Genomic DNA, 20,806 nt, shown 5'->3' on the forward strand with positions numbered 1-20,806 from the left:
TCTCCCTCCCTCCCTCCCGCTCCATCTCTCCCTCCCCCAATCTCTCAAGAGTCCCATTGCCCCTGCACAGTGCATCACAATCATACTGCTCTGCACCTATGTAATTCAGGACCCCTCCCCTTTCCTCCTCCCCTCTTCCACCCTTTCCTCCTCCCCTTCCTCCTTCCCCCTTCCACCCTTCCTCCTTCCCCTACCCCTCCTCCTTCCCCCTACCCCTCCTCCTTCCCCCTACCCCTCCTCCTACCCCCTACCCCTCCTCCTTCCCCCTCTCCCACTCCCTTCCTCTTACCCCTCCTAAAACTGTAGGCAGCAGCAGAGCACTGGTTCTGTTCTGTCCCACCATTACCACTCTCCATCATCCTTGAGCAATTTGCCTGAGTGAGGGAAAAGAGTGTGTGTGTGTGTGTGTGTGTGTGTGTGTGTGTGTGTGTGTGTGTGTGTGTGTGTGTGTGTCTGTGTGTGTGTGTCTGTGTGTGTGTGTCTGTGTGTGTGTGTGAGCATCAGCCAGCCAGCAGAACAGAAAACAGCAGCAGCCCTGCAGTGTCCTGCAGCAGTGTGAACAGTTAGCTCAGTTGCTGAATTCTGCAGTGCTGGTTGGACTATCGTGGCAGTAGGCAGGCGCACTCTAGTCAGCAGTCACATGGTGCAGAGAGAGAGAGGTAGCTACTGGCCGGCTTTGAGCGGTCTGTCTACAGGCTGGGGGTGAGTGAGTTGGGGAGAGGACAAGGAGCAGGGGGAGATGGGGGAGATGCCTGCGTGAGCAGGAGGAGGCCCAGAAGGAGGAAAGGGGGGGGGGGTGTACGACCCTGTACGACCGTTCATTTGCCAGATCAGCTGCCTGCCTGGCTGTCCTCCTCGCCTCTCATCCCTCTCTCCTCTCCTCCTCCTTTAGCCTCTCCTCTCCTCTCATCCTCCTCTCTTCTCCTCCCCCTTTCTCCTCTCCTCCCCCTTTCTTCTCTCCTCCCCCTCTCCTCTCCTCCTCCTCCTCCCTTTTTTCTCCTCTCCTCTCCCCCTAATGGTGCATTGTCCCATTCAGGCGCTAGCTCCACTTCCTGATGATGTAATAAATGCAGCAAGCTTTGAACTTGCTGGGGTAAGAGTTCTCTCTTTTTTTCCTCTCGTTTCCCCCACTGGCACGTTACCCTCCAAGAGGGAGGGATAGATGTGTGCAACTGTGGGGCAGTTGGGGCCTCCTTCAATATATGTGCCAGAAATGAACGCGTTAAAAGCGGGGAATGTGATGATATGATGAGGTTGTAACAACAGTTCGATTTTCTTTTATTACAAAAAAAAATAAAAAATAAAAAAATTGTAATGCTTATTTATTTATTTTTATTTTTTAAAGCAGATAAATACGCTTTATGAATGATTTGGTTATCATGATCTCACCAAAACAAAAGGGTATATAGTAATGAAAATATAAACTATATCTGATTTCATATAGTAATGCCACGGTATTAAAATGATCTTGTTCAGTTACAGCCCTATATTATCATCAACATCATCACAGTTCCTCCTGTCAGCAGGAATATACAGCTGATTAATACTAAAGTAGCTTTTACAGAAGGATCGTTGAGCTGCACTGGAGGGTACCATGGCATAATATAGCATATATTAAAACATGATACATTTACATTATAAACCCAGCTCTGATTTTATATATTTAAAAAATATAAAATAAAAACTTAATCAACGATATCATGCACAATCAACATCCAGCGGACTATTCTATAGCTTCTACTGGAACGAGATGTAGTGTGTATCCCAAACTGCACCCTATTCCCTGTATAGTGCACTACACGGGGAATAGAGCAGTTCCACTCTGAGTTCCACTGGAGGGTACTGTGAGGTCATCACTGCTCTAGCGGAAGTTGTGGCAGAATTGTGGAGCTATACCTTCTCTGGTTCCATCTCTCTCTCTCTCTCTCTCTCTCTCTCTCTCTCTCTCTCTCTCTCTCTCTGTCTCTCTCTCTCTCTCTCTCTCTCTCTCTACTGCAGAGGGGCGGCTGGGACACACATCCACACACATCCAGAGAGGAGAGAGAGGTGAGAGAGGAGAGAGTGAGGAGAGAGGAGAGGAGAGAGAGGTGAGTGAGGAGAGAGTGAGAGGAGAGAGAGAGGAGAGAGTGAGGAGAGAGAGCAGAGTGAGGAGAGAGTGAGGAGAGAGTGAGGAGAGAGAGAGGAGAGAGTGAGGAGAGAGAGCAGAGTGAGGAGAGAGTGAGGAGAGAGTGAGGAGAGAGAAGAGAGAGGTGAGTGAGGAGAGAGGAGATAGAGAGAGAGAGGAGAGAGAGGAGAGAGAGAGACAGCGAGAGGAGAGAGGAGAGTGAGGAGAGAGACAGAGAGAGAGAGAGAGTGAGAGACAGCGAGAGGAGAGAGGAGAGTGAGGAGAGAGGAGAGAGACAGAGAGAGAGAGAGAGTGAGAGACCTTATAATTTTACAGTGATCTGGAAATTAGCATTTTACACAAAAAGTGACATGATACAGTTTGAAAGTCAGAGATCTACCTGCAACACGTTGGGCGGTGCTCCAGATCTGGTTGCGCATATCCAAGATTAATCAGGAAACGTTTTGCCAAAAAACAATATCCTTGTCTTTTTTGCACGGCTGCAATATTCATAATTATAGAAAAGGAGAAATATTATGCGACCTTGCCAGTTTAACATCTGGAGCCCCTTCCATTGCCATCATCTACCACTGAAGGTAGTTCTTGATACATTTCATTAGAAATATAATGAGATTATTATTTTGTAAAAAAAAATCCTAAAACATAAAACATACACTTTTTTATGTGAATTGAGCATCTTCATCCACGATGTCATGTCTTATTGTCATATTAATATGCATGGTTGCCATTGGTAGTTCATGTAGGCCTGTTGGTAATTAATATGCATGGTTGCCATTGGTAATTCATATTCATGGTTGCCATTGGTAGTTCATGTAGGCCTGTTGGTAATTAATATGCATGGTTGCCATTGGTAATTCATATTCATGGTTGCCATTGGTAGTTCATGTAGGCCTGTTGGTAATTAATATTCATGGTTGCCATTGGTACTTCATATTCATGGTTGCCATTGGTAGTTCATGTAGGCCTGTTGGTAATTAAAATTCATGGTTGCCATTGGTAATTCATGTAGGCCTGTTGGTAATTCATGTAGGCCTGTTGGTAATTAATATTCATGGTTGCCATTGGTAATTCATGTAGGCCTGTTGGTAATTAATATTAATGGTTGCCATTGGTAATTCATGTAGGCCTGTTGGTAATTAAAATTCATGGTTGCCATTGGTAATTCATGTAGGCCTGTTGGTAATTAAAATTCATGGTTGCCATTGGTAATTACAATTCATGGTTGCCATTGGTAATTCATGTAGGCCTGTTGGTAATTACAATTCATGGTTGCCATTGGTAATTCATGTAGGCCTGTTGGTAATTAATATTCATGGTTGCCATTGGTAATTCATGTAGGCCTGTTGGTAATTAAAATGCATGGTTGCCATTGGTAATTCATGTAGGCCTGTTGGTAATTAATATTCATGGTTGCCATTGGTAATTCATGTAGGCCTGTTGGTAATTAATATTCATGGTTGCCTTTGGTAATTCATGTAGGCCTGTTGGTAATTAATATTAATGGTTGCCATTGGTAATTCATATTCATGGTTGCCATTGGTAATTAATATTCATGGTTGCCATTGGTAATTCATGTAGGCCTGTTGGTAATTAATATTCATGGTTGCCTTTGGTAATTCATGTAGGCCTGTTGGTAATTAATATTAATGGTTGCCATTGGTAATTCATATTCATGGTTGCCATTGGTAATTAATATTCATGGTTGCCATTGGTAATTCATGTAGGCCTGTTGGTAATTAATATTCATGGTTGCCATTGGTAATTAATATTCATGGTTGCCATTGGTAATTCATGTAGGCCTGTTGGTAATTAATATTCATGGTTGCCTTTGGTAATTCATGTAGGCCTGTTGGTAATTAATATTCATGGTTGCCTTTGGTAATTCATGTAGGCCCGTTGGTAATTGTAGGTAGTCTGCAGTGTGTGTTTTCTGGATGTAAACGAGCAGCATCAGCAGAGTAAAAGGGCTCTATTCAATCCGCATTGCGGAAGTTCGGCTTCACAGCGTAATTGAAATTTAAAGGCAGTGTTCGTGCTTTCAGAGGAGACTGCATTTACGTTAAACACTACACATGTCTGCTCAATCTCAAATGACCTTCACATTTCTATCATGGAAGCTGTTATGCTTCTGCTTGAATAAAGCCCTAGGACTATCCTATGCAGAGACTTTGGGAGAATCTCAATTGCATATTCCTTGCGTCCCTCCCCCCCTCCCCCCCTCCCTCGCTTCATTCTCAAATCCCATTGGAGGGGAAGATCAGAGGGGGAGGGGCTTTTTATGGCTTTCTCATCCAATGGGTTTTGAGAAGGGGGTTGAGGAGCGAGAAGAGAGGATGCAATTGAGATTCTCCCCTAGAGAAGGCTACCAGAGTCATGCAGATTCTACCACTATTACATATTTGCCAAACTATTTATAATTCCTGTAGCTGCTGGTCATTGAAGATGTTTTCTGGAAAAGTAAAACATTTATGCAGTTTCGCTCCAGAAAATCCAGTAGGTCTATTCTACGTGTAGTGAGTGACCTCCACTGCAGTGAGGGTGCGGAAAGATGAGGACAACAGACATTTCAAAAAGTGAAAACTATCTGAAGGGGAAATAGTACATATGTTGTATTATAATATAATAATAATAATAATAATAATATAATATCATACATTTTCTGACACAATATACATGTCAGTTTAAAGTTCCTCCAACAGTCGTTCTTTCTGGATCTTTCCACTTCTGTTGGTTTGTTTCTGATATGCTCCTACAAGGTTTAATAACCATACTATATGACCCCCCTCTCACTCTGCTCCTCCCCTCTCATCCCACCTACAGTGTGTGAGTAGATTCACTCTGGTGTCCTCTGCCTGGGCTGGCTGAGCTGTGCATGTTGAAACATGCCTGGACTTGTACTGGCTCGCCTGGCCGAGGAAGGAGAGAGGGCAAGGCTCTCAACGGTTTCACCATACCCTGCTTGAAGTGACCCTCGGGCAGACAAACAACAACCAGCAGAGCAGCTCAACTCTGGCAGTTCACTGTCCTGGACACTCAGAGTGGACGGACACACTGAACAGAACCAGAACAGGACCCTGGATCTGCAGCTGTAGCCAGTCTATAATCTGTCCTCGATCCAAACACTACTTTACTGGTAAGTCTAATGTTTAATATGTTCCCTCCTGAATGGACCTCTTCTAGCCCAATCATACTGTAGGTGCCCTCTACTAGCTCTCTCAAATAACTGCTGGTCTCTTACTTCTACACTACTGAAAAGAGAAAATGGCATTTCACTGTTCCACTGGCATGTAGCTACAGTATTTAATGGTAGTCTACTGTTCCACTGGCATGTAGCTACAGTATTTAATGGTAGTCTACTGTTCCACTGGCATGTAGCTACAGTATTTAATGGTAGTCTACTGTTCCACTGGCATGTAGCTACAGTATTTAATGGTAGTCTACTGTTCCACTAGCATGTAGCTACAGTATTTAATGGTAGTCTACTGTTCCACTGGCATGTAGCTACAGTATTTAATGGTAGTCTACTGTTCCACTGGCATGTAGCTACAGTATTTAATGGTAGTCTACTGTTCCACTAGCATGTTGCTATAGTATGTAATGGTAGTCTACTGTTCCACTAGCATGTTGCTATAGTATTTAATGGTAGTCTACTGTTCCACTGGCATGTAGCTACAGTATTTAATGGTAGTCTACTGTTCCACTAGCATGTTGCTATAGTATGTAATGGTAGTCTACTGTTCCACTGGCATGTAGCTACAGTATTTAATGGTAGTCTACTGTTCCACTGGCATGTAGCTACAGTATTTAATGGTAGTCTACTGTTCCACTAGCATGTAGCTACAGTATTTAATGGTAGTCTACTGTTCCACTGGCATGTAGCTACAGTATTTAATGGTAGTCTACTGTTCCACTGGCATGTAGCTACAGTATTTAATGGTAGTCTACTGTTCCACTAGCATGTTGCTATAGTATGTAATGGTAGTCTACTGTTCCACTGGCATGTAGCTACAGTATTTAATGGTAGTCTACTGTTCCACTAGCATGTTGCTATAGTATGTAATGGTAGTCTACTGTTCCACTAGCATGTAGCTATAGTATGTAATGGTAGCCTTGTTTTTAAATGTTTTATTTACATTTTTATTTCACCTTTATTTAACCAGGTAGGCCAGTTGTGAACACCTTTATTTAACCAGGTAGGCCAGTTGAGAACACCTTTATTTAACCAGGTAGGCCAGTTGTGAACACCTTTATTTAACCAGGTAGGCCAGTTGAGAACACCTTTATTTAACCAGGTAGGCCAGTTGTGAACACCTTTATTTAACCAGGTAGGCCAGTTGAGAACACCTTTATTTAACCAGGTAGGCCAGTTGAGAACACCTTTATTTAACCAGGTAGGCCAGTTGAGAACACCTTTATTTAACCAGGTAGGCCAGTTGTGAACACCTTTATTTAACCAGGTAGGCAGTTGAGAACACCTTTATTTAACCAGGTAGGCAGTTGAGAACACCTTTATTTAACCAGGTAGGCCAGTTGAGAACACCTTTATTTAACCAGGTAGGCCAGTTGTGAACACCTTTATTTAACCAGGTAGGCCAGTTGAGAACACCTTTATTTAACCAGGTAGGCCAGTTGAGAACACCTTTATTTAACCAGGTAGGCCAGTTGAGAACACCTTTATTTAACCAGGTAGGCCAGTTGAGAACACCTTTATTTAATTTAACCAGGTAGAACACCTTTATTTAACCAGGTAGGCCAGTTGAGAACATCTTTATTTAACCAGGTAGGCCAGTTGAGAACACCTTTATTTAACCAGGTAGGCCAGTTGTGAACACCTTTATTTAACCAGGTAGGCAGTTGAGAACACCTTTATTTAACCAGTTGAGAACACCTTTATTTAACCAGGTAGGCCAGTTGTGAACACCTTTATTTAACCAGGTAGGCCAGTTGAGAACACCTTTATTTAACCAGGTAGGCAGTTGGAACACCTTTATTTAACCCAGTTGAGAACACCTTTATTTAACCAGGTAGGCCAGTTGTGAACACCTTTATTTAACCAGGTAGGCCAGTTGAGAAGAACACCTTTATTTAACCAGGTAGGCCAGTTGTGAACACCTTTATTTAACCAGGTAGGCCAGTTGAGAACACCTTTATTTAACCAGGTAGGCCAGAACACCTTTATTTTGAGAACACCTTTATTTAACCAGGTAGGCCAGTTGAGAACACCTTTATTTAACCAGGTAGGCCAGAACACCTTTATTTTGTTGAGAACACCTTTATTTAACCAGGTAGGCCAGTTGAGAACACCTTTATTTAACCAGGTAGGCCAGTTGAGAACACCTTTATTTAACCAGGTAGGCCAGTTGTGAACACCTTTATTTAACCAGGTAGGCCAGTTGAGAACACCTTTATTTAACCAGGTAGGCCAGTTGTGAACACCTTTATTTAACCAGGTAGGCAGTTGAGAACACCTTTATTTAACCAGGTAGGCAGTTGAGAACACCTTTATTTAACCAGGTAGGCCAGTTGTGAACATCTTTATTTAACCAGGTAGGCAGTTGAGAACACCTTTATTTAACCCGGTAGACCAGTTGAGAACAAGTTCTCATTTACAACTGTGACCTGGCCAAGATGAAGCAAAGCAGTGCGACAAAAACAACGACACAGAGTTACACATAAACAAACATACAGTCAATAACACAATAGGGGGGGGGGGGAATAAAGACTATATACAGTGTGTGCAAATGGCGTGAGGAGGTAAGGCAAATAAATAGGCCAATAGTAGCAACGTAATTACAATTTAGCAAATTAACACTGAAGTGATGATGATGTGAAAGTAGAGATACTGGGGTGAAAAAGAGGTGGTGCTTGTTTCCCCCCCAAAAAATCCCACAGAAAGAAACAGAACTCATAAGTTATTACTGTGTCGTTACCGGTTGACCATGTAATCTCTGGGTAAAGGGTAATTTTTATCGTACAATAAGTGCATCTGTAACAGCGAGTTACCAATTATACACTTCCACCCTCTGGACTGTCCTCTATGAATGACAAAAAACACACACATTATTGTCATATTTCCTATTGGCTGGAGAAAGTTTATAAATGACCTTTCCTCCTGAAAAGGAGCGAAAGTAAGTCAATGGACAATATTACGAAATATATATATTTTTTAAAAAGGTACTTATTTTCTCTGCTCCTCTAGCCTAGCTCTTGGGGATTCCCCTTCACAGTGAAACCTCCTCTTCATCAGCCGAGACAGCAGGCTTCCTCCACTTACCTACCAGCTGCCACAGAGGAACCACAACGTTTATCAAGGTGGGAAGCAGGCAGACTTGGGTAGGAGACGCTATTCATTTTCTATTTGTGTTGCATATAATGAACAGTGATCTGCCCTTTGATGTAGGCATGTAGAAGGGAAGAAAAGAGCCCATCAACAGATGTAATATTCAGTAAGTCCTGTAGTAAATCATTATATATATATATTATATTATATATATATATTAGATATGTGTAATTAGGATCCCTGGATGTTCTTCCCATCTCTCCAAACTACACAAGCAGGTAGGTAGTTACCGAGTCAACAGTGTTAGTGTTTTGTGGTAACTAAGAGTGTTAAAGCTCCCGATGTGGCACAGCGATCTAAGGCACTGCATCTCAGTGCTAGAGGCGTCACTACAGACCCTGGTTTGATTCCAGGCTGTATCACAACCGGCTGTGACTGGGAGTCCCATAGGGAGCGGCGCACAATTGGCCCAGCATCGTCCAGGTAGGTTGCCATGGTAAAATAAGAATTTGTTCTTAATTTCTTAACTGACTTGCCTAGTTAAATAAAGGTCAAATACATGTTTTAAAATTATTATAATAATTATTATAATAATAAAGCTTGATGCATGTGTCTGTGAGGTACAGCTGTTGAATTACAAACACAAGCCAAGGTGAGACAGTGAAACAGACATATTGTAGAGAGAATGCGGCCCTGTTCAATCCGTATTGCCTATGTTCAGCTTTATAGCGCGATTGACAATTAAAGGCGATGTTCCCTGCGGTCACGGTAAACACTTAAGTATGCTTCATCTGGTCACGGTAAACACTAAGTATGTTTCATCTGGTCATGGTAAACACTAAGTATGTTTCCCTGCGGTCACGGTAAACACTAAGTATGTTTCATCTGGTCACGGTAAACACTAAGTATGTTTCATCTGGTCACGGTAAACACTAAGTATGCTTCATCTGGTCACAGTAAACACTAAGTATGTTTCATCTGGTCACGGTAAACACTAAGTATGTTTCATCTGGTCACGGTAAACACTAAGTATGTTTCATCTGGTCACGGTAAACACTAAGTATGTTTCGTGTTTCCCTGCGGTCACAGTAAACACTAAGTATGCTTCATCTGGTCACGGTAAACACTAAGTATGTTTCATCTGGTCACGGTAAACACTAAGTATGTTTCATCTGGTCACGGTAAACACTAAGTATGTTTCGTGTTTCCCTGCGGTCACAGTAAACACTAAGTATGCTTCATCTGGTCACGATAAACACTAAGTATGTTTCATCTCGTCACGGTAACACTAAGTATGTTTCATGTTTCCCTGCGGTCACAGTAAACACTAAGTATGCTTCATCTGGTCACGGTAAACACTAAGTATGTTTCATCTGGTCACGGTAAACACTAAGTATGTTTCATCTGGTCACGGTAAACACTAAGTATGTTTCGTGTTTCCCTGCGGTCACAGTAAACACTAAGTATGCTTCATCTGGTCACGATAAACACTAAGTATGTTTCATCTCGTCACGGTAACACTAAGTATGTTTCATGTTTCCCTGCGGTCACAGTAAACACTAAGTATGTTTCATCTGGTCACGGTAAACACTAAGTATGTTTCATGTTTCCCTGCGGTCACGGTAAACACTAAGTATGCTTCATCTGGTCACGGTAAACACTAAGTATGTTTCATGTGGTCACTGTAAACACTAAGTATGTTTCATGTGGTCACGGTAAACACTAAGCATGTTTCATCTGGTCACGGTAAACACTAAGTATGTTTCATGTGGTCACGGTAAACACTAAGTATGTTTCATCTGGTCACGGTAAACACTAAGTATGTTTCATCTGGTCACGGTAAACACTAAGTATGTTTCATCTGGTCACGGTAAACACTAAGTATGTTTCATCTGGTCACGGTAAACACTAAGTATGTTTCATCTGGTCACGGTAAACACTAAGTATGTTTCGTGTTTCCCTGCGGTCACAGTAAATACTAAGTATGCTTCATCTGGTCACGGTAAACACTAAGTATGTTTCATGTTTCCCTGCGGTCACAGTAAACACTAAGTATGTTTCATGTTTCCCTGCAGTCACGGTAAACACTAAGTATGCTTCATGTTTCCCTGCGGTCACGGTAAACACTAAGTATGTTTCATGTTTCCCTGCGGTCACGGTAAACACTAAGTATGTTTCATGTTTCCCTGCGGTCACGGTAAACACTAAGTATGTTTCATGTTTCCCTGCGGTCACGGTAAACACTAAGTATGTTTCCCTGCACTAGTGCCCTTTTGAACCGATGACCTCATGTCTGTTCTCTTCATCTGTCTATTCTTCTCCCTCATTTTTTAAATTTTAACTAGGTAAGTCAGTTAAGAACAAATTCTTATTTACAATGACATCCTTAGCTCTGGCATTTATCCCAATATTTGGAACTAAGGACTGATCACCCCAATCCACAAAAGTGGAGACAAATTTGACCCCAATAACTACCGTGGAATATGTGTCAACAGCAACTTTGGGAAAATCATCTGCATTATCATTAACAGCAGACTTGTGTATTTCCTCAGTGAAAACAATGTACTGAGCAAATGACAAATTGGCTTTTTACCAAAGTACCGCACAACAGAGCACGTATTCACCCAAAACACCCTAATTGACAAACAAACAAAACAAAACAAAGGCAAAGTCTTCTCATATTTTGTTGATTTAAAAAAAGCCTTTGACTCAATCTGGCATGAGGGTCTGCTATACAAATTGATGGAAAGTGGTGTTGGGGGAAAAACATACGACATTATAAAATCCATGTACACAAACAACAAGTGTGTGGTTAGAATAGGCAAAAAACACACATTTCCTCCCACAGGGCCGTGGGGTGAGACAGGGATGCAGCTTAAGCCCCAGCTCCTCAACAATTGGCGAGGGCACTAGAACAGTCTGCAGCACCCGGCCTCACCCTACTAGAATCTGAAGTCAAATGTCTACTGTTTGTTGATGATCTGGTGCTTCTGTCACCAACCAAGGAGGGCCTACAGCAGCACCTAGATCTTCTGCACAGATTCTGTCAAACCTGGGCCCTGACAGTAAATCTCAGTAAGACCAAAATAATGCTGTTCCAAAAAAAGTCCAGTCACCAGGACCACAAATACAATTTCCATCTAGACACCGTTGCCTTAGAGCACACAAAAAACGATGCATACTAAACATCAGCGCCACAGGTAACTTCCACAAAGCTGTGAACGATCTGAGAGACAAGGCAAGAAGGGCATTCTATGCCATCAAAAGGAACATAACATTTTATATACCAATTAGGATCTGGCAAAAAATACTTGAATCAGTTATAGAACTCATTGCCCTTTATGGCTGTGAGGTCTGGGGTCCGCTCACCAACCAAGAATTCACAAAATGGAACAAACACCAAATTGAGACTCTGCACGCAGAATTCTGCAATAATATCCTCCATGTACAACATAGAACACCAAATAATGCATGCAGAGCAGAATCAGGCCGATGCCCGCTAATGATCAAAATCCAGAAAAGAGATGTTCAATTCTACAACCACCTAAAAGGAAGCGATTCCCAAACCTTCCATAACAAAGCCATCACCTACAGAGAGATGACACTGGAAAAGAGTCCCCTAAGCAAGCTGGTCCTGGGGCTCTGTTCACAAACACAAACACACCCCACAGAGCCCCAGGACAGCAGCACAATTAGACCCAACCAAATCGTGAGAAAACCAAAAGATATTTACTTGACACATTGGAAAGAATTAACAAAAAAAAAACAGAGCAAACTAGAATGCTATTTGGCCCTACACAGAGAGTACACAGTGGCAGAATACCTGAGCACTGTGACTGACCCAAACTTAAGGAAAGCTTTGACTATGTACAGACTCAGTGAGCATGGCCTTGCTATTGAGAAAGGCCGCCGTAGGCAAACCTGGCTCTCAAGAGAAGACAGGCTATGTGCACACTGCCCACAAAATGAGATGGAAACTGAGCTCCACTTCCAAACCTCCTGCCCAATGTATGACCATATTAGAGACGCATATTTCCCTTTGCACTTTAACCATTTGCACATGGTTACAACACCGTAACTGTGAGTGTAATGTTTACTGTTCATTCTTTTGTTTATTTCACTTTTTATCTACTTCACTTGCTTTGACAATGTTAACATATGTTTCCCATGCCAATAAAGCCCCTTGAATTGAATTGAGAGAGAGAGAGAGAGAGAGAGAGAGGCAGTGAGAGAGAGAGAAAGAGAGAGACAGATAGGAGCAGTGAGAGAGAGAGAGAGAGGCAGTGAGAGAGAGAGAGAGGCAGTGAGAGAGAGAGAGAGAGACAGAGAGAGAGAGAGACAGAGAGAGAGAGAGAGAGAGGCAGTGAGAGAGAGACAGAGAGAGAGAGAGAGAGAGACAGAGAGAGAGAGACAGAGAGAGAGAGAGAGAGAGAGAGAGAGACAGAGAGAGAGAGAGAGAGAGAGAGAGGCAGTGAGAGAGAGACAGAGAGAGAGAGAAAGAGAGAGACAGATAGGAGCAGTGAGAGAGAGAGAGAGAGGCAGTGAGAGAGAGAGAGACAGAGAGAGAGAGAGAGGTAGTGAGAGAGAGAGAGAGAGGTAGTGAGAGAGAGAGAGAGGCAGTGAGAGAGAGAGAGAGAGAGACAGAGAGAGAGAGAAAGAGAGAGAGGCAGTGAGAGAGAGAGAGAGAGAGAGACAGAGAGAGAGAGAAAGAGAGAGAGGCAGTGAGAGAGAGAGAGACAGAGAGAGAGAGAAAGAGAGAGAGGCAGTGAGAGAGAGGCAGTGAGAGAGAGAGAAAGAGAGAGAGGCAGTGAGAGAGAGAGCACTGTACTGACAAGCAAAACTATTTTTATTACAATGCACAGTTATGTCAATAAATATCACTCCTAGTGAGGTGATAAAAGAACAAGATAGAAATTGCCATGGGTTTGTTGTCAAAACTAATACTTCCCTGGTAACAGAACAATACCTCAAACCCAGCTCCTATAGAACATGTTCAAATGTGACTCAAGAAACCCACTAGTATTAGTTAACCCAGTTGTGGGTAACCCAGGGCGATAAGCCATGCCACAAAAAGACAACACGCCTAACTACCCTACACAGATAAGATAACAGTCCTAACTACCCTATACAGATAACATCCCTAACTACCCTATACAGATAAGATAACAGTCCTAACTACCCTATACAGATAACAGTCCTAACTAACCTATACAGATAAGATAACAGTCCTAACTACCCTATACAGATAACAGCCCTAACTACCCTATACAGATAAGATAACAGTCCTAACTACCCTATACAGATAACAGTCCTAACTACCCTATACAGATAAGATAACAGTCCTAACTACCCTATACAGATAACAGTCCTAACTACCCTATACAGATAAGATAACAGTCCTAACTACCCTATACAGATAACAGTCCTAACTACCCTATACAGATAACAGTCCTAACTACCCTATACAGATAAGATAACAGTCCTAACTACCCTATACAGATAACAGTCCTAACTACCCTATACAGATAAGATAACTAAGTACCAGATAACAGGCCTAACTACCCTATACAGATAACAGTCCTAACTAACATACCTATACAGATAAGATAACAGTCCTAACTACCCTATACAGATAACAGGCCTAACTACCCTATACAGATAACAGTCCTAACTACCCTATACAGATAAGATAACAGTCCTAACTACCCTATACAGATAACAGGCCTAACTACCCTATACAGATAACAGCCCTAACTACCCTATACAGATAAGATAACAGTCCTAACTACCCTATACAGATAACAGTCCTAACTACCCTATACAGATAACAGACCTAACTACCCTATACAGATAACAGTCCTAACTACCCTATACAGATAACAGCCCTAACTACCCTATACAGATAACATACCTAACTACCCTATACAGATAACAGTCCTAACTACCCTATACAGATAACATCCCTAACTACCCTATACAGATAACAGTCCTAACTACCCTATACAGATAAGATAACAGTCCTAACTACCCTATACAGATAACAGTCCTAACTACCCTATACAGATAAGATAACAGTCCTAACTACCCTATACAGATAACAGTCCTAACTACCCTATACAGATAACAACCTAACTACCCTATACAGATAACAGTCCTAACTACCCTATACAGATAACAGTCCTAACTACCCTATACAGATAACAGTCCTAACTACCCTATACAGATAACAGCCCTAACTACCCTATACAGATAACAGCCCTAACTACCCTATACAGATAACAGCCCTAACTACCCTATACAGATAACAGTCCTAACTACCCTATACAGATAACAGCAACCTAACTACCCTCATCTGATAACTAACCTAAGTCTATAAACAGATAACAGGCTCGTGGTGTGTGTTAGTTACTGTCAGCCAACCAACCAGATCAGCCTAACCACCTTAGATCAGCCAACTAGCCTCAGCCAACCAGTCAGCCAGTTGGGAATAACCAGAGTTCTAACTACTATCCTATAGTAAGATAACAGTCAGCCTAACCAGCCAGTCAGCCAACCAGTCAGATAACAGCCAGTCAGCCCCAGTCAGCCAGTCAGCCAACCAGTCAGCTGGGAGGTGGTTAATAACCAGAGTTCTAACCTATCATCTATATAACCTCATCTGCCAACCAATCTAACCAGTAAGTCCATATCAAACTGCCAGTCAGCCAACCAGTCAGCCAGTTGGGAGGTGGTTGGAACCAGAGTTCTATTCTGCTATCATGTATTAGTAAAGGGTTACTGTCAGCCAACCAACCAGCCAGTCAGCCAACCACCCAGTCAGCCAACCAGCCAGTCAGCCAACCAGTCAGCCAGTTGGGAAGTGGTTGTTTCCCCGAACCAGAGTTCTATTCTGCTATCATGTATTAGTAAAGGGTTACATCAAGACTAAAGCAGGAAGGAATTATTGTTGTCATGTGGTTACCGTCGCCACGGCAGCAAGCGTCTGGCTCACACACATATACACACACACACAACCAACTGCATTCATTTAGCAACTGCAGCAAAAATCAGGTCATGAGGTGTGTGTGTGTGTGTCTGTGTGTGTGTGGTTGTGTGTGTGTGTGTGTGTGTGTGTTAGTTATTCTATCCTTGTGGGGACCTAAAATCCCCAAAAGTCCCCACCAGGACAGTAAAACAAGGACAATTCTGTCTCATGGGGACATTTCCCACATTTCCATGAGGACAAAGGCAATTTTAATCTTAGGGGTTATGTTTAGGGTTAAAGTTAGGGTAAGAATTAGGATTAGGGTTAGGTAAAATAGGATTTTGAATGGAAATTAATTTTAGGTCCCCACGAGGATAGATTAACATGATGTGTGTATGTGTGTGTGTGTGTGTGTGTTCGTGTGTGTGTGTGTGCGTGTGTGCGCGTGTTCCTTAGTCAAAATATTGGGTCTTTCCCTTGCTACTCCCCCCAAAAAAAAAAAATGACAGCATCCCCTGCCTAAGGTTAACACTCAGCACATGCTATAAAACACAAGTAAACAACAACTAAACAACAACTCCAACAACTTCATAACGGGCGCCTTTGTTTCATTCCAGAGGCACATGACCTCATGGCTAAACTGCAATGCTAACTCTGTGTTGCACTCATAGCTGTGGATTTCAACAGTGTTGCACTCATAGCTGTGGATTTCAACAGTGTTGCACTCATAGCTGTGGATTTCAACAGTGATGCAGTCATAGCTGTGGATTTCAACAGTGGTGCAGTCAGAGCTGTGGATTTCAACAGTGATGCAGTCAGAGCTGTGGATTTCAACAGTGATGCAGTCATAGCTGTGGATTTCAACAGTGGTGCAGTCAGAGCTGTGGATTTCAACAGTGATGCAGTCAGAGCCCTCCTCCCTTCAACTATGCTTGAATGCTTCTTCATAGGACAATGTGGTCACATACTCTAGGAGCTAGTGCTTAACACTAATTAATACTAACCCCCCCCAACCTTTCATCGTTCTAGTTTCATGTTCCAAGGACGGAGCACCCCTTCAGCGATCCAATATATTAAAAGAAATCTTAGTTAAGAGAGCCAGCCCCTAGTGAGCAGCAAGAATACTACAGCTATTAACTGTGTTTGAGTGGAGTGTTGATCTCCCTTCCTTCATGCTCCTTGGCAGTACCCTGCCACCCTACCACCCTTTACAGGTCCTCTATGTCTCTCTCTCTCCTCTCACTCACAAGCTACTAGAAGGCTCCCTCATAGCACTATTGTCCTGTCAGCAGAACCTTTGCCAGTGAGGGGCTGAGGAAAGTGTATTGTACTGTAAGGAATGGACACTCTGTCCGCCTGCTCAAAATAACTCTGCAGTGAGGGAGGCAGACTGATAGCACACGCACACACGCACACGCACACACACACGCACACACAGACACACACAGACATCACACACACACACACACACACGCACGCACACACACACACGCACAGACATCACACGCACAAAAAAATTGGTTCTGAATCAAAACAAATCTTTTTGTTGCAAGAGTATAAATCACGGTAAGGTTATTTTTAGTTGAGGAGGTTTTTGGTTCATGTTGTGTAAACTCACCGTGTACGGTGATTCTGTGCTTTTCCTCTCCTCTACGTGTGGCCAGAATACGTGTCGCAAGAGTACCAGTCAGAAATGGTTCTCCCAATGCACAACTTATTGTCCTGGCACAGCCCCTTGTTTTCAGTTCGTATCAGTGTTACATTCAAATTAATCTTCCCACAAAAGGCTAATTTCTGTGTTTGAATATAGCATGACAGAAACTGATGGAGAGGCAAAAGGTTAACCTCTTAATTGACCGTTACCTCTTAATTGACTGTCATCCAGATTGTGACCTCACATGACCTTTCCTGTATACATCTGATCTCTTTCAGAATGAAAATCACAGGAGGACTACATCACTATTCCCCCTTCGAGGCGGAAACCTATTGAACTGACCATTCTCTGACAATGTCACCAGGTCGGACCTGACAGTGACCACTGTGTGTGTGTGTGGGGGGGGTACCAACCAGTGATGATGAAGAGGCCAGTAACGCAGGATCTGCTGGATGGATGTGGCTGCTGGGAGTGTTTCTCTGGCAGTGTCTTAGCTGGTTGTTGTGAGGGGAGAGAACGAAGCAATCAGCAAGTATACTGCCGCAGAAACTCTTCGCACTACAAGCCCAGGCCCCTGGAATCAGCAAGAAGGCCATTGGCCCCCTGGAATCAGCAAGTAGGCCATTGTGGCCCCCTGGAATCAGCAAGTAGGCCATTGGCCCCCTGGAATCAGCAAGAAGACCATTGTGGCCCCCTGGAATCAGCAAGTAGGCCATTGGCCCCTTGGAATCAGCAAGAAGACCATTGTGGCCCCCTGGAATCAGCAAGTAGGCCATTGGCCCCTTGGAATCAGCAAGAAGACCATTGTGGCCCCCTGGAATCAGCAAGTAGGCCATTGGCCCCCTGGAATCAGCAAGAAGGCCATTGGCCCCCTGGAATCAGCAAGTAGGCCATTGGCCCCCTGGCTCTCAGATGTCATTCCCCCAGAGCGACAGAAGGAATGAGGAAGAGAAGAGCACTATTTTTAGTATGATTAGTACCACTGGACTCATGACGGATGATAGACTGATGATGCTTTTGATATATGGTGACATTGTGTGTATAACATGAGTGCGTGCTATTCTGTTTGAAACCAATGCAATCCTCTAGCGCCATCTTGTGGCTCAAATGTTAAATTGAACCAAATTGGACAGCGATCATGTGTTGATGTGTTATTAAGTTATTATAGTTATTACCGGTTTGTATCTCTTAAAATATATATTTGCAATGCTTTTTGCAATCACTTGCTCTGGGTTATTGAAAATAACCAGAAAATATTGAAAAATAACTGTCAATATAGTCACGTCTATACCTTGTCTTTGTCATTCGTCATTTCCTGTTTGATCTGCATTTTCATTTTAAAATACCTGTCCAATCTTAGCACAGACCCAGGCTTAAAGATGATCTTGAGTCAAGAGAAACATTGTATGTGTGGTAGGTAGTCTAGTGGTTTAGCGCGTTGGGCCAGTAAACGAAAGGTTGCTGGATTGAATCCCCGAGCTGACAAGGTAAAAATCTGTTGTTCTGCCCCGGAACAAGGCAGTTTAACCCACTGTTCCCCGGTATGCCATCATTGTAAATAAGAATTGGTTCTTAACGGACTTGCAAAGTTAAATAAAGTTTTTTTTTTTCTAAATGTATATTGGCTACAGTTACTTGAGTTTGTTTGACTGTCAGATCCATTTGCATTGTCCTGTTATCATGTAGCAAATTGCAAATCCACATTATACAAACATGGGAATATAAACATGGAAGTTGACATTAGATATGTAATCTGCTAACATTCACTACCAGTCAAAAGTTTTAGAACACCAGTCATTCATGTGTTTTTCTTTATTTCTACATTGTAGAATAATAGTGAAAACATCAAAACTATGAAATAACACATATGGAATCATGTAGTAACCAAAAAAGTGTTAAGGAAATCAAAATATATTTTATAATTGAGATTCTTCAAATAGCCAAACCTTTGCCTTGATGACAGCTTTGCACACTCTTGGCATTCTCTCAACCAGCTTCCCCTGGAATGCTTTTCAACAGTCTTGAAGGAGTTCCAACATATGCTGAGCACTTGTTGGCTGTTTTTCCTTCACTCTTCGGTCCAACTCATCCCAAGCCACCTCAACTGGGTTGAGGTCAGGTGACTGTGGAGGACAGGTCATCTGATGCATCACTCCCCTTCTTGGTCAAATAGCCCTTACACAGCCTGGAGGTGTGTTTTGGGTTATTGTCCTGCTGAAAAACAAATGATAGTCCCACTAAGCCCAAACCAGATGGGATGGTGTATTGCTGCAGAATGCTGTGGTAGCCATGCTGGTTAAGTGTGCCTTGAATTCTAAATAAATCACAGACATTGTCACCAGAAAAGCACCCCCACACCATAACACCTCCTCCTCCATGCTTCACGGTGGGAAGCACGCATGCGGAGATCATCCATTCACCCACACCGCATCTCACAAAGACACAGAGGTTGGAAACAAAAATCTCCAATTTGGACTCCAGACCAAAGGACAAATTTCTAATGTCTAATGTCCATTGCTCGTGTTTCATGGATCAAGCAAGTCTTATTATTGGTGTCCATTAGTAGCAATTCAACCATGAAGGCCTGATTCACAAAGTCTCCTCTGAACAGTTGATGTTGAGATGAGTCTGTTACTTGAACTCTGTGAAGCATTTATTTGGGCTGCAATTTCTGAGGTGCAGTTAACTCTAATGAACTTATCCTCGGCAGCAGAGGTAGCTCTGGGTCTTCCTTTCCTGTGGCGGTCCTCATGAGAGCCAGTTTCATCATTGTGCCTGATGGTTTTTGTGACTGCACTTGAAGAAACTTTCAAAGTTCATAACATTTTCCGAATTGACTGACCTTCATGTCTGAAAATAATGATGGACTGTCGTTTCTCTTTGCTTATTTGAGCTGTTCTTGCCATAATATGGACGTATTTTATCAAATAGGGCTATCTTCTGTATACCCCCCTCCCCCAACACAATTGATTGTCTCAAACGCATTAAGAAGGAAAGAAATTCCACAAATTAACTTTTACCAAGGTACACCTGTTAATTGAAATGGATTCCAGGTGACTACCCCATGAAGTTGGTTGAGAGAATGCCAAGAGTGTCCAAAGCTGTCATCAAGGCAAAGGGTGGCTACTTTGAAGAATCTCCAATACTTTTTTGGTTACTACATGATTCCATATGTGTTTTTTCATAGTTTTTGATGTCTTCACTGTTATTCTACAATGTATAATTTATTTATTTTAAATAAAGAAAAACCCTTGAATGAGTAGGTGTTGTAAAAACTATGGACCAGTAGTGTAATTCAAATCAATATATTGAAAAGTATAGAACAATGAAGATAATACTGTAGCTATAGATATAGAAGTAAAACATTTAAAACACAGGAAGAACATCTATTTTGTAAAATAATAGGTACAATTTTCTTGTTTATTTAATTTACGGATAGCCAGAGGCACACTCCAACACGCCGACATTTTACAAACTAAGCAGATATGTTTAGTGAGTCCTCCAGATCAGAGGCAGTAGGGATGACCAGGGATGTTCTCTGTTTAGTGAGTCCTCCAGATCAGAGGCAGTAGGGATGACCAGGGATGTTCTCTGTTTAGTGAGTCTGCCAGATCAGAGGCAGTAGGGATGACCAGGGATGTTCTCTGTTTAGTGAGTCCTCCAGATCAGAGGCAGTAGGGATGACCAGGGATGTTCTCTGTTTAGTGAGTCCTCCAGATCAGAGGCAGTAGGGATGACCAGGGATGTTCTCTGTTTAGTGAGTCCTCCAGATCAGAGGCAGTA

At 42.5% G+C, this 20,806-nt stretch overlaps 1 long non-coding RNA gene across 1 annotated transcript; it reads left to right on the forward strand.

Moving 5' to 3' along the window:
• Nucleotides 1-4,955: 4,955 nt before the first annotated feature.
• On the forward strand, nucleotides 4,956-18,642 carry LOC135572362 (uncharacterized). The gene is made up of 3 exons (XR_010464244.1): nucleotides 4,956-5,258; nucleotides 8,325-8,458; nucleotides 17,302-18,642. It is a non-coding gene; the product is annotated as an uncharacterized LOC135572362 (long non-coding RNA).
• The last annotated feature ends 2,164 nt before the right edge of the window (nucleotides 18,643-20,806 follow it).

Source organism: Oncorhynchus nerka, linkage group LG7 (assembly GCF_034236695.1).
Source record: "Oncorhynchus nerka isolate Pitt River linkage group LG7, Oner_Uvic_2.0, whole genome shotgun sequence".
Lineage (NCBI taxonomy): Eukaryota > Metazoa > Chordata > Actinopteri > Salmoniformes > Salmonidae > Oncorhynchus > Oncorhynchus nerka.